Raw genomic sequence first — 11,322 nt, forward strand, 5'->3', positions numbered from 1 at the left:
CCACTTCTCCGGCCCACACACATCGGGATGACAGGTGAATGCACTGAGGTTTGGGGGCCAGAGGAGTCAACCCCCTCCCGCTCCAAATAGACTCTTTCCTGAGCTGACGCTGACCGAGGCCTGGAATTCTACATCTTGAGATGAGATAAACTCCTTTGATATAAGGCTCAGTCTTGGGAGGGGAAACCCACTCTCTGGCCTTTGCTTCTGGGGAGAAAAGGCTTCCAGGGCCGACTGATGAGCTGGGAGGGTTTAGCGGGAAAGGGCACGGTTCACAAAACCCAACACAGCCCATTTGTGGGTTTTTATTTCATCAGGCCCCTAGCTGACCAGAAGCACTCTGGGTGGAGGAAAAGAGTCAGCTTTGGGAGGAGGAGGCAGGCTGGGGAAAAACTAGAGGATGTTCTTCGAGAGCCTTTGGGGATTGGCAGAGCCAGAGATGACTGAGGGGAGAGGGGCGGACAAAATACCCTGAACAGGAAGCCAACCTTGCCATACAGTAAGGGCAAAATAAATGTGGCCTCTACGATCATTCTTTCCCCATAGGGAGGACAAATCATCAGGCTGGTTGAATCAGGTGCCTGAAAAAGGGAGGCTTGTTTTGACCCAATGAGCCCCACCTGGAAAATGCAGTCAGCACCAGCCCAGCCCTTGCCCAGGGTACCCCAGCCCCTCCCCCGCCGTGTGACCCTGATGGTCTCCGGAACTCTCAGAGTTCCTGAGTGTCCGGAGGTTTCTGCACTGGGCTCCAGGCTGCCCTCCAAGACCTCTTGGAGCAGATTTCCTCTGCAGAGAGTGTTAGACCAGGAGGGGAGGGCCACCTGGGGTGACTTCCTCCAGGCTTCTGGCCTGCCAAGGCCGGGGTCCTAAGTGCTGGCAGAGAAACAACACAGCTACCCCCTTCCCATGCCTACCCTTCAGCCTGCCCCAGCTTAGAAAAAGCTGTGACTTGAGATTTACAACTAGGGAGACATAGGGCTCCATTTTGCATTCTTGGAGCTGGGCCACAGTGGACATGCAGGAAGTTGGGAAGTACGCCACCAGGATGTACGGTGCTGTCCTTGGCCAGGACAGAAAAAGTTTGATCTGTTTCGGTCTCTCAGAAAGTTCTGAGTCTGAGCCCTCACTGCAGGTGAAGCTTGAGGAGGGGCCTCCACTGGCTGGCTGCAGCTCTGGGTAATTTTGCTCCTAATCCACAGAGAAACAAAACAGCCTGAGCCTGGACTGCAGCTTTACCGGAGAGGAAGGGTATGCTTGGTTGGCAAGAGGGATGGTGACTGGAGCCTGAGCAAGGCCAGCTAGCTATCCACCATCTCTGCATCCTGGGGGATGTGCCCTAGAGTGAACGGGAAGGCTGTGAGGGGCAGGTCACATCCATTCTCAATCTTCTGGGAGTTTCTCACAGCAGCTTTTACATCTCAGGCTGGCGGGGCATGGCTGAGGCTCCTGGGGGGTGGGGGCAAGTGGGAGGGGAGGGCAGGGGAGGGTTTCAAGCCAATGCAGTGCAGCTAGGTGGGTTGAAGGACCCTCCCTGAAAGCTTGGTGTCCCAGGAAGAGAAAGTTCTAGAAGCATATAGTGGCAAGAGGTGGGGGGTGGGTGTCTGTCCTGAGCCTTGTTTGGCCAATAATTTGGGACAATCTGGATCACAGACACTCAGCTGTGAGGGACTGGCCTTGAACGGAGAGGCAGAATCAAGATTCAACAAACCTTCACAAAAGACTGCAGGTGAAGAAGTGCAATGAATGAGGGGAATTTAAGTAGAAGTAGATGGAAAATCCTACACCTGGATTTATATTAACCTTGCATCCTAGCTATAATCATTATTAGTTCCAGGAGGGGATTTTTTGGTTGATTCTTTTGGACTTTGTACAAAGACAATCATGTCATCTGTGAACGGAGATAATTTTATTTTTTCCTTCCCGATCTGTATATGTTTTCTTTTCTTTTCTTGTCTTATTGCATTAGCTAGGACTTCCAGTATGATATTGAAAAGGAGTGGAGAGAGGCGACATCCTTGCCTTTTTTCTGAACTTAGTGGGAAAGCTTCTAGTTTCTCACCATCAAGTACTATGTTAGCTATAGGATCTTTTTAAATGTTCTCTATCAGGTTGAGGAAGTTCCCCTCTATTCCCAGTTTGCTGAGAGTTTTTATCATGAATGGGTTGGATTTTGTCAAATCCTTTTTCTGCATTCATTGGTATGATCATACGATTTTTCTTCAGGCTGTTGATGTGACAGATTAACATTAATTGATTTTCTAATCTTGAACCTGCCTTGCATACCTGGGATAAATCCCATTTGGTTGTATAGTTCTTTTTATACACTGTTGGGTTTGATTTGCTAATATTTTGTTGAGGTCCACCTGGATTTAAAAGAGAAAATCAATTGCACAATTATAGGACAGGGAAGATCTAATACGGCCATAGCTCATGACGAAAAGCTCCAGGGGTGACTGTAGAGTCACCCTGTAAGTGGGCTGCTGAAAAAGTAAATGCCATCTTGGGATCAATGAATTCAACGGGTGTCTAGGCCAAGGAAAAAAGGCCTCTCTCTGTGGTCAGACTATATCTGGAATTGGGTGTTCCGATCTGGCAGCCTCACAGAGGGAGACAATGCAGGGCTGGACCTGCTCCAGAGAAGAGCCGCCTCACCCTCCAGTGTCCTCCCCCTCGGCTCCCTGCCTGTGGACAGCTGGCCCCAGCCTGGCTCCCTGACTCCAGACCCTTCCTTTCCCACCCCTTGCCTCTAGGCCCCCAAGACTTTACCCACCACTTCCGCCCAAACTTCCTTTTTGACGCAGTTTCCGATGGAGCTTCTCACTTACTAAATGGGCCCTGGCGCCCAGGGAGCAGGATTTTAGTCCTGGCTCAACCTTTCATTTATCATTCTCTAAAATTATCTTATTTGCTTCCCTATTTATTATCTGCCTCCTCTCTCGGGAATGCAAGCTCAGTGAGGACAGGGACTTTGCCACTGCTGTATCCCTGGCTCCCAAAACAGAGCCCGGCATAGAACAGATGCTCAGGAGATGTTTGTTGAATGAATAAATGTGTGATCTGGGGGAGTCACTACTCTTCTCTGGGCCTCAGTTTCCGCATCTGTAAAGTGAGGCAGTTGGACTCGATCTCTCGGGTCCTTGCAACGCTAACATTCTTTTACTCTCTGTTTTTTTATTGAAGTGTAGTTGATTTACAATGTTGTGGCACTCTCTGCTGTACAGCAAAGTGACTCAGTTATACACATATAGACATTCTTTTTTTATGTTCTTTTCCATTATGGTTTATCCCAGGAGATTGGACATAGTTCCCTGTGCTATACAGTAGGACCTTGTTGTTTATCCATTCTAAATGTAATAGTTTGGGGACTTCCCTGGTGGTCTAGTGGGTAAGACTCCACGCTCCCAATGCAGGAGGCCCAGGTTCGATCCCTGGTCAGGGAACTAGATCCCGCAAGCATGCTGCAACTAAGAAGCCCACATGCCGCAACTAAGAAGACTGCATGCCACAACTAAAGATCCCGCATGCAGCAACGAAGACCCGGTGCAGCCTAAATAAATAAAATAAAATAAAATAAAATAAAATAAAAATAGGGCTTCCCTGGTGGCGCAGTGGTTGAGAATCCGCCTGCTAATGCAGGGGACACGGGTTCGAGCCCTGGTCTGGGAAGATCCCACATGCCGCGGAGCAGCTGGGCCCGTGAGCCACAACTACTGAGCCTGCGCGTCTGGAGCCTGTGCTCCGCAACAAGGGAGGCCGCGATAGTGAAGAGGCCCGCGCACCGCGATGAAGAGTGGCCCCTGCTTGCCGCAACTAGAGGAAGCCCTCGCACAGAAACGAAGACCCAGCACAGCCAAATTAATATAAAAAAAAATAAATTAAAAAAAAAGATTACTATAAAAAAAAATTTCAGTCCAGTGTTTAAAAAACAAATAAATAAATAAATAAAATAAAATAAAAATAAATGTAATAGTTTGCATCTACTAACCCCAGACTCCCAGTCCATCCCTCTCCCTCCTCCCCTCCCTCTTGGCAACCGCAAGTCTGTTCTCTATGACTGTGAGCCTTTTTTTATTTTGTAGATAGGTTCATTTGTGCCATATTTTAGAGTCTGCATATAAGTGATATCATGTCATATTTGTCTTTCTCTTTCTGATTTACTTCAATTAGTGTGATAATCTCTAGTTGCATCCATGTTGCTGCAAATGGCATCATTTCACTCTTTTTTATGGCTGAGTAGTATTCCATTGTGTGTATATATATATATATATATATATATATATATATATATATATATATATACATACCACATCTTCTTTATCCATTCATCTGTCAATGGACATTTAGGACGTTTCCATGTCTTGACTATTGTGAATAGTGCTGCAGTGAACGTAAGGGTGCATGTATCAATATCTTTTTGAATTATAGTTTTGTCTGGGTATATGCCCAGGAGTGGGATTGCTGGATCATATGGTAGTTCTATTTTTAGTTTTCTGAGGAACCTCCATACTGTCTTCCACAGTGACTACACCAACTTACATTCCCACCAACAGTGTAGGAGGGTTCCCTTTTCTCCACACCCTCTCCAGCATTTGTTATTTGTATCTAACATCTTAAATTCAGTGGGAAGAGGTTCCCTCAGGCCCTCAGCCACCACACCTCAGGAACAGGCTGGGGTGGAGGCCAGAGACTGATCTGTGGCTGGTGGAAGGAGGGGTCAAGCTGTCGTGTGGCTCCCTTTACTCTGGGTTGTAACTTGAGGGGCCATGTGGAGAGCTGCCAGCAAGACACCCAGCCAGTGACACGGGGCATTATCAGTGCTTGTCTCTACCAGAAAGTCACCATGCATACACCCCAGATGTCCTTTCATTTTCCACTGGTGCCACTGCAAACAACACAGTGTGTCCCTCTATTCTAGACACATTGTAAGGGTGAGCAGGAGGCATATACGTGCTGGCCAATGTGGCCCCACCCAGGCCCACCACTCCTGGGAGGGGCTCTTCAAAGCTGCAGGATGAAATCCAGACCCCCAGGCATGGTCTTCAAGGCTCTGGCCTAGCTGCCCAACCCACCTCCCCCAAAACCCTAAACAGATTCCATGCCCCCCAAAGACTGACACAGTGTAGTTCCCTATGTCCTGAATCTGCCTTTGCCCTGGCTGTTCCCTTTCCCTGGAGTGTCCTTCCTCTCCATTTCCCTGTGCTCACAACTTACTCATCCTTTGAGACCCGACTGAAAAGACACATCTTTCCTGCCCCCAGCCTGGAAGTCACCACTCATCCACCTGAACTCCCATAGCACAATCAACTCCCTTCTTTAGGGAGGGCATTTCTTTTTCCTTGTACCATAGCTTCATGTGCCCATGTCCACCTTCTCCCCAGCTATCAGCTCTTGGAAGGCAGGATGCCCAGCAGATGCATCTTTGTTACCTACTCAGGGCTAGCTCAGGTTCTGACTTATGAACAGAATGAAGGGATGGGTGGATGGATGGATGGATGGATGGATCAATGAATGGGTGAAACGTATCAGAATCCATTTTATTCCCAGAAAGATCTGTATCCAAGGCCTCATCCACTCACTGAGTGTCTGCTGTGTGCCCAGCACTGGGATTGGCCCTGGTGACCTAGACAAGACATGGTTCCTGCTCTCTTGGCATTTCCGTCTGGTGGAGGAGACAGAAGAATGAATTAGGCCAATAGACAAGTGATTACAAATTATGATAAATGATGTCAAGGAAAATACAAGGGACTGTAATAGAGAGTTGAGGAGGAGAAATCCTCTTGGAGAACGGACATTGGAGCCTAGACCGGGGAGTAATGGTCTAGGACATTAGAGCCTAGACCATGTGAAGAGCAGGGAGACGAGAGCTCCAGGGAGAGCAAAGGCCCAAAGGCAGGCATGAGTCTGGTGGTCAAGGAGCTGGAAGGAGGCCAGGAGGACAAATCAGCAGACAAAGGCAGAGAGGTAGATCGGGGCTGGATCACCAGGGCCTTAGGTTTTATTCTAAGCGCAACAGGATGTGACTAGAGAAATTTAAGCAGGAGAAACAACATGATTAGTTTCTTGTTTTTATTTTTTATTTATTTATTTATTTATTTATTTATTTATTTATTTATGGCTGCATTGGGTCTTCGTTGCTGCACACAGGTTTTCTTTAGTTATGTCGAACGGGGGCTTTTCTTGCTGCGGAGCACAGGCTCTAAGCGCACGGGCTTCAGTAGTTGTGGCACACGGGCTTAGTTGCTCCACGGCACGTGGGATCTTCCCTGATCAGGGCTGGAACCCGTGTCTCCTGCATTGGCAGGTGGATTCTTAACCACTGCGCCACCAGGGAAGTCCCTAGTTTCTTGTTTTTAAAACAGCACCTGCTGCTTCCTGGGACTGGTTTGGAGAGGCCAGGGGCAAAAGCAGGTAGCTATTGTAAGAAATTGTTGTGAGATGAACCAGGGGAAAAAGGAGAGGTTAGGTATGTTTTGGAGATGGTATTAGCAGAACTTTGGACAGGCTGAATGTAGAGGTGAGGGAAAAGGAGAATTCACAAAGACACCTCCTTTTTTTAAATACATTTATTTTATTTTTGGCTGCGTTGGGTCTTCATTGCTGCGAGCGGGCTTTCTCTAGTTGTGGCGAGTGGGGGCTACTCTTCGTTGCGGTGCACGGGCTTCTCATTATGGTGGCTTCTCTTGTTGCGGAGCACGGGCTCTAGGCGTGCGGGCTTCAGTAGTTGTGGCACGTGGGCTCAGTAGTTGTGGCTCGCGGCCTCTAGAGCGCAGGCTCAGTAGTTGTGGCGCACTGGCTTAGTTGCTCCGCGGCCTGTGGGATCTTCCTGGATCAGGGCTCGAACCTGTGTCCCCTGCACTGGCAGACAGATTCTTAACCACTGGGCCACCAGGGAAGCCCGACACCTCCGTTTTTGACTTGAGCAAATTTGGACTTGGCTGGATGGTGGTACCATTTCCTGGGTTGAGGAAGACGGTGGGTAAGACAAAGGTATTGAGGACCCCTGACCTTGCAACTGATATCAGAAATGAGAGCGGTCTTGGGTGGACTGTGCCCTCAAGCTTCGTAGTTGGCTGTAACCCTTTATGGGAGCAGAGCCTGTTCTCCATAATAGTTGTACCAATTTACATTCCCACCAGCAGTGTAGGAGGGTTCCTTTTTTTTCACACTCTCTCCAGCATTTATTATCTGTAGACTTTTTGATGATGGCCATTCTGACCAGAGTGAGGTGATACTTCTTTGTCGTTTTGATTTGCATTTCTCTAATAACTAACGATGTGGCGCACTTTTTCATGTGCCTGTTGGCCATCTGTGTGTCTTCTGTGGAGAAATGTCTATTTAGATCTTCTGCCCATTTTTTTGATTGGGTTGTTTGTTTTTTGAGAATATATATATATATTTTTAACTTTTTATTTTATATTGGAGTATAGTTGATTAACAATGTTGTGTTAGTTTCAGGTGTACAGCAAAGTGATTCAGTTATACATACACATGAATCTATTCTTTTTCAAATTCTTTTCCCATTTAGGTTGTTACATAATATTGAGCACAGTTTCCTGGGCTATATGGTAGGTCCTTGGCAAATGTTTCATTCCAGATGCTGTCGATTGGATGCCTGTTAGCTATCCACATGGTGGGGTCCAGTAGCCAGTTAAATATATCAGTCTGGAGTTCAGAGGAGGGGTTTAACATGCTCCTATAACACTATTTACAGTCATAGGAATGATGCCACCCAGACCCAGACAGAGCCCTGAGATTGGGGAGAGAAAGAGGGACAAGCAAAGGACATTGAGAAGGAACAGCTAGAGAGGCAGGAGGTAAACTATGGGTGAGCTGTCATGGAGGCTGAGAGGATAGAGCCTGTCCAGAAGGGGAATGCAGCCAACTGGATTGAATGTTTCTATGAGGTTGAGGGAAGTGAAGACAGAAACGTGTTCAGCAGACTTGGCAGCAGGGAGGGTGCTAGTGACTTGACAAAAGCCACTTCCGTGGAGTGGGGGGAATGTACGCCAGGTTGGAATGGGTTGGAGAGGGAGCAAAAGGTAAGGAAAAACAGCTGGTGTAGACACTTTCCAAGAAGTTTGTCCGTGAAGAGGAACAGAAAAATAGAGCAAGCGTGAAGGGAGGCATGGGGCCGGGAGGGTGGTTTTTGTCACCACTGCCATTATTCTGAAGATGGGAGCACCCGGTCATAGAAGGGGAGGGGCTGGTGGTGGGAGAGAGAGAAGATAAGTAGAGAAGGAGGTCCTCGGGAAGGCAAGCGGGGTCAGGGGCCTGAGACCAAGTGGAACTCCTGGTCTTGAGTCTTCTGTTGTTATCAGGACAGAGGAGGAAGGGGCGGGCAGTGAGGATAGTTCTGTTGGTTTGTGTGTGACGGATCCTGTTTTCTCAGTGAAGACGGAGACAGAGTCACCAGCTGGGAGCATCATGGAGAAGACTATGGGGAGGGGGGGGCATTGAGGAAAGAAGAGAAGGCATGAAATAGTTGTTCTCAAAAAGTGGAAAAGCGAGACTCACAGAGAAACCTACACTTAGAGGGCGGCACTGAGGGCAAACCCGGAGTTTATAACCACAGAGACAGTGTGAACCCAGCGAAGTCCTGCCTTGGCTGCAATAGCATCCAGCAGCTCAGGGGCTGCCTCAGGAAGAGCACAGCCAGGCCAGGCAGGCTGACGTTTCCCCAGGTGAGGGGGGTGGAAGGAGAGAGAAGGCTGCAGTTAAGCGTATTTTCAAGGGAGGGATTATGATGATGGAGCTTGTAACGGAGGCTGGAAGAGGAGGGAGGTGAAGTCTGAGGGGCTGATGGAGAGGGAGAAATCTCAGGGTCAAGGACTGAATGTAAGAAGAAGCCCAAGGATTACACAACAGGGCCCTTGAGCTGAGCAGTAGGAGGTGGGGGAGGGGAATGTGTGAAGTGGCGATATCAGAGGAGATCCAGTTTCTGGTTATGACTTAAGCTCAGGGTGGGCTCAAAGGAGAAGCGGGCTAAGGTGGAAGGGTCCTCTCATCCATTCATTCATTTGATAACGTTTTATCCAGTGTTAGGCACACTGGTGGTACAAAGGAGCAGTCCGCTCAGCCAGGGTGCCCAGGGAGGGCTTCCTGGAGGTGGTGGTTCTTGTGTAGGTTGAGTCTGGAAGGACGAATTAAGGCTCTCCGGGATGCCAAAAAGAAGGAGTGCTCCAGGAGGCAAGCAGACCATAAGCAAAGGCATCGGCTTCGGTGGGAAACAGTTTGGCCCTTTTGTGAAAATGGAGGTAGCATGGCCAGAGGGTGGCTGTGTGTGGCGAAGTGATGGGCCACGAGGCAGGGATCGGATCACGCAGGGCCTTGGGACCCACGTGGAGGAGTGTGGACACATTATTAAGCAGTGGGAAGCCACCGAAGGATTAAGCAGAAGGTGACATGATCAGATTTGTGATTTTAGAGATGGGGATGGTGGATTGGAGGGGAGCCGAGCAGGAGGTAGGGAGGCAGGCGGGAGGCTATTTGAATAGAGCAGGTGAGGGGTGATGAAGCAGCAGGGGCCTGGAGGATGGAGAGACATGTGGGTGCTGGGAAGGAGCCTCAGCATGGCTTGGGAACTGACCAGATGTGCCACCAGGATGCTTTCAGCCACCAGCAGCCAAAACCATTGCCTCAACTGGCCTAGCCAAGGAGGGCATTTACCCACTCACATAACAAGACATCCAGATGTGAAGTGGCTTCAGGGCTGGTGAGGAGGGTAGGAGGAGAGGAATTTACAGTGAAGTGCAAATTTCAAAGGGAGAGATGAGGAGTCCATTGGAGGCCCGCTGGGGGCCAGCAGGAGGAGGTGCCAGGCTGGCTGTGCCATCTGTCGGTCCCATGCCAATGTGCCAGGCACTGGCTCAGGGGTGACCCCAAGCCCAGGCCTGTGAGGAGTCTGGTGGGGGGAGACAGACCACAGATAATCGCACAAGGAGGGCACGAATCACCATCGACCTAAGAGCTGCAAATGTTGTGGCTGCTCATGAAGGGGAGCCGTGACTTGACCGGTCTGGGGCCGTCAGGGAAGTGGGCACAGAAACCACGGAGAGGAGGTGGATGGCGGTTATTCCCGTGGCAGAGGAGACGGGCACGGGGAGAGGTGCCTGCTGTGAAAAGCAAACAGGGCTGCAGACCAGGCCCTGGAGAAGCAGCATCTTCCAGGGGCAGGAAGGAGGAGCTCACAGAGCAGATGTAGAGAGAGTGGCCGGAGGGGTAGGCCACGCTCTTCTCCTGAGAAGAGAGGCCGTGGCCGTGAGATGCTCGAGGGAGGGTCAGCTGCACAGAAACCACTGGGTCTGACTGATCGGGGCCTCTGGTGCCTCTGGTGAGCGCAGTTTCCATGGGTGCTGGGGCCCGAGCCAGACTGTTCATCTCTGGTTATCTGTGGTTCCACTTGGGCGGCTGCGAGGGAGAGAGGGGGCAGCGTCAGGCCAGAGGATTGTTGCCAAGCGGGGCAAGTGAACTGGGAGGGTGCCCAGTGGCCGTGGTCCCGCCAGGGCCACGTGGCACGTCAGTGTCTTCTGTTTGGGCATGTACGTGAGGCCAGTGATAGGGAAGAAGGAGCAAAGGTATGTGGCAAGTGGTAGGTGCAACTGTGAGGTCAGCGTGAGGGGTGGTTTCGGGCTGGGCGTGCGCTCTCGTGTGTCTGCGCTCGTGTGTACACGTGTGTGTTCGTGCACACACGCTCCCACGCACACGATGGGGCCAATGAGCAGCTGAGGGACGAGCTGCTGAGGGAATGAGCAGAGTCATGCCCGTGGAAACACGACTCCCCGGGTGATGGTAGGGAGCAGCTGGGCAGCCAGGCAGGGGGCGTGGCCAGCTCTGCCCAATGGCTCCGGCCACTCCCTGGGCCGCCCTCCCCACCTGTTGACCAAGTCTGAGGAAGTGCCTGCCTGCACTGGCCAGGGCAGGGGCACTGCTCAGGCTTCTGGGCCCGCTGTGACAGGGCTACCCTCCGGTGTAGCCCTGGGTGTCTCTGGGGGGTCTGTCTGAGGCCCTTTGGTGGAGGGGTGGTTCCGGGGCATCTGTCCGTGCGGGCCTAGTGATGGCTAGGTGTGTGACCAGGCTGCTGTGGTGTCCCTGTGCCCTCCTGATGATGTGGGTCATTCCCCAGGGCCTTTGCAATAAGTGACCTACCACCTTGCTTCCCCAGGGAACAGGCTCAGGAGGGCTGCGCAGCTCTCACACGCCTCTACAGCTCCTGGTGGGGACCCCTCTATCAGCCCAGTTCATACAGGGACCACCAGCCAAAAGCAGTCCCTGGGAGCTCTAGCCCTGCCCCCACCATTGAAACTGTCCATCTCCTTGTCTCCA

Source organism: Eschrichtius robustus, chromosome 20 (genome assembly GCF_028021215.1).
Source record: "Eschrichtius robustus isolate mEscRob2 chromosome 20, mEscRob2.pri, whole genome shotgun sequence".
Classification (NCBI taxonomy): domain Eukaryota; kingdom Metazoa; phylum Chordata; class Mammalia; order Artiodactyla; family Eschrichtiidae; genus Eschrichtius; species Eschrichtius robustus.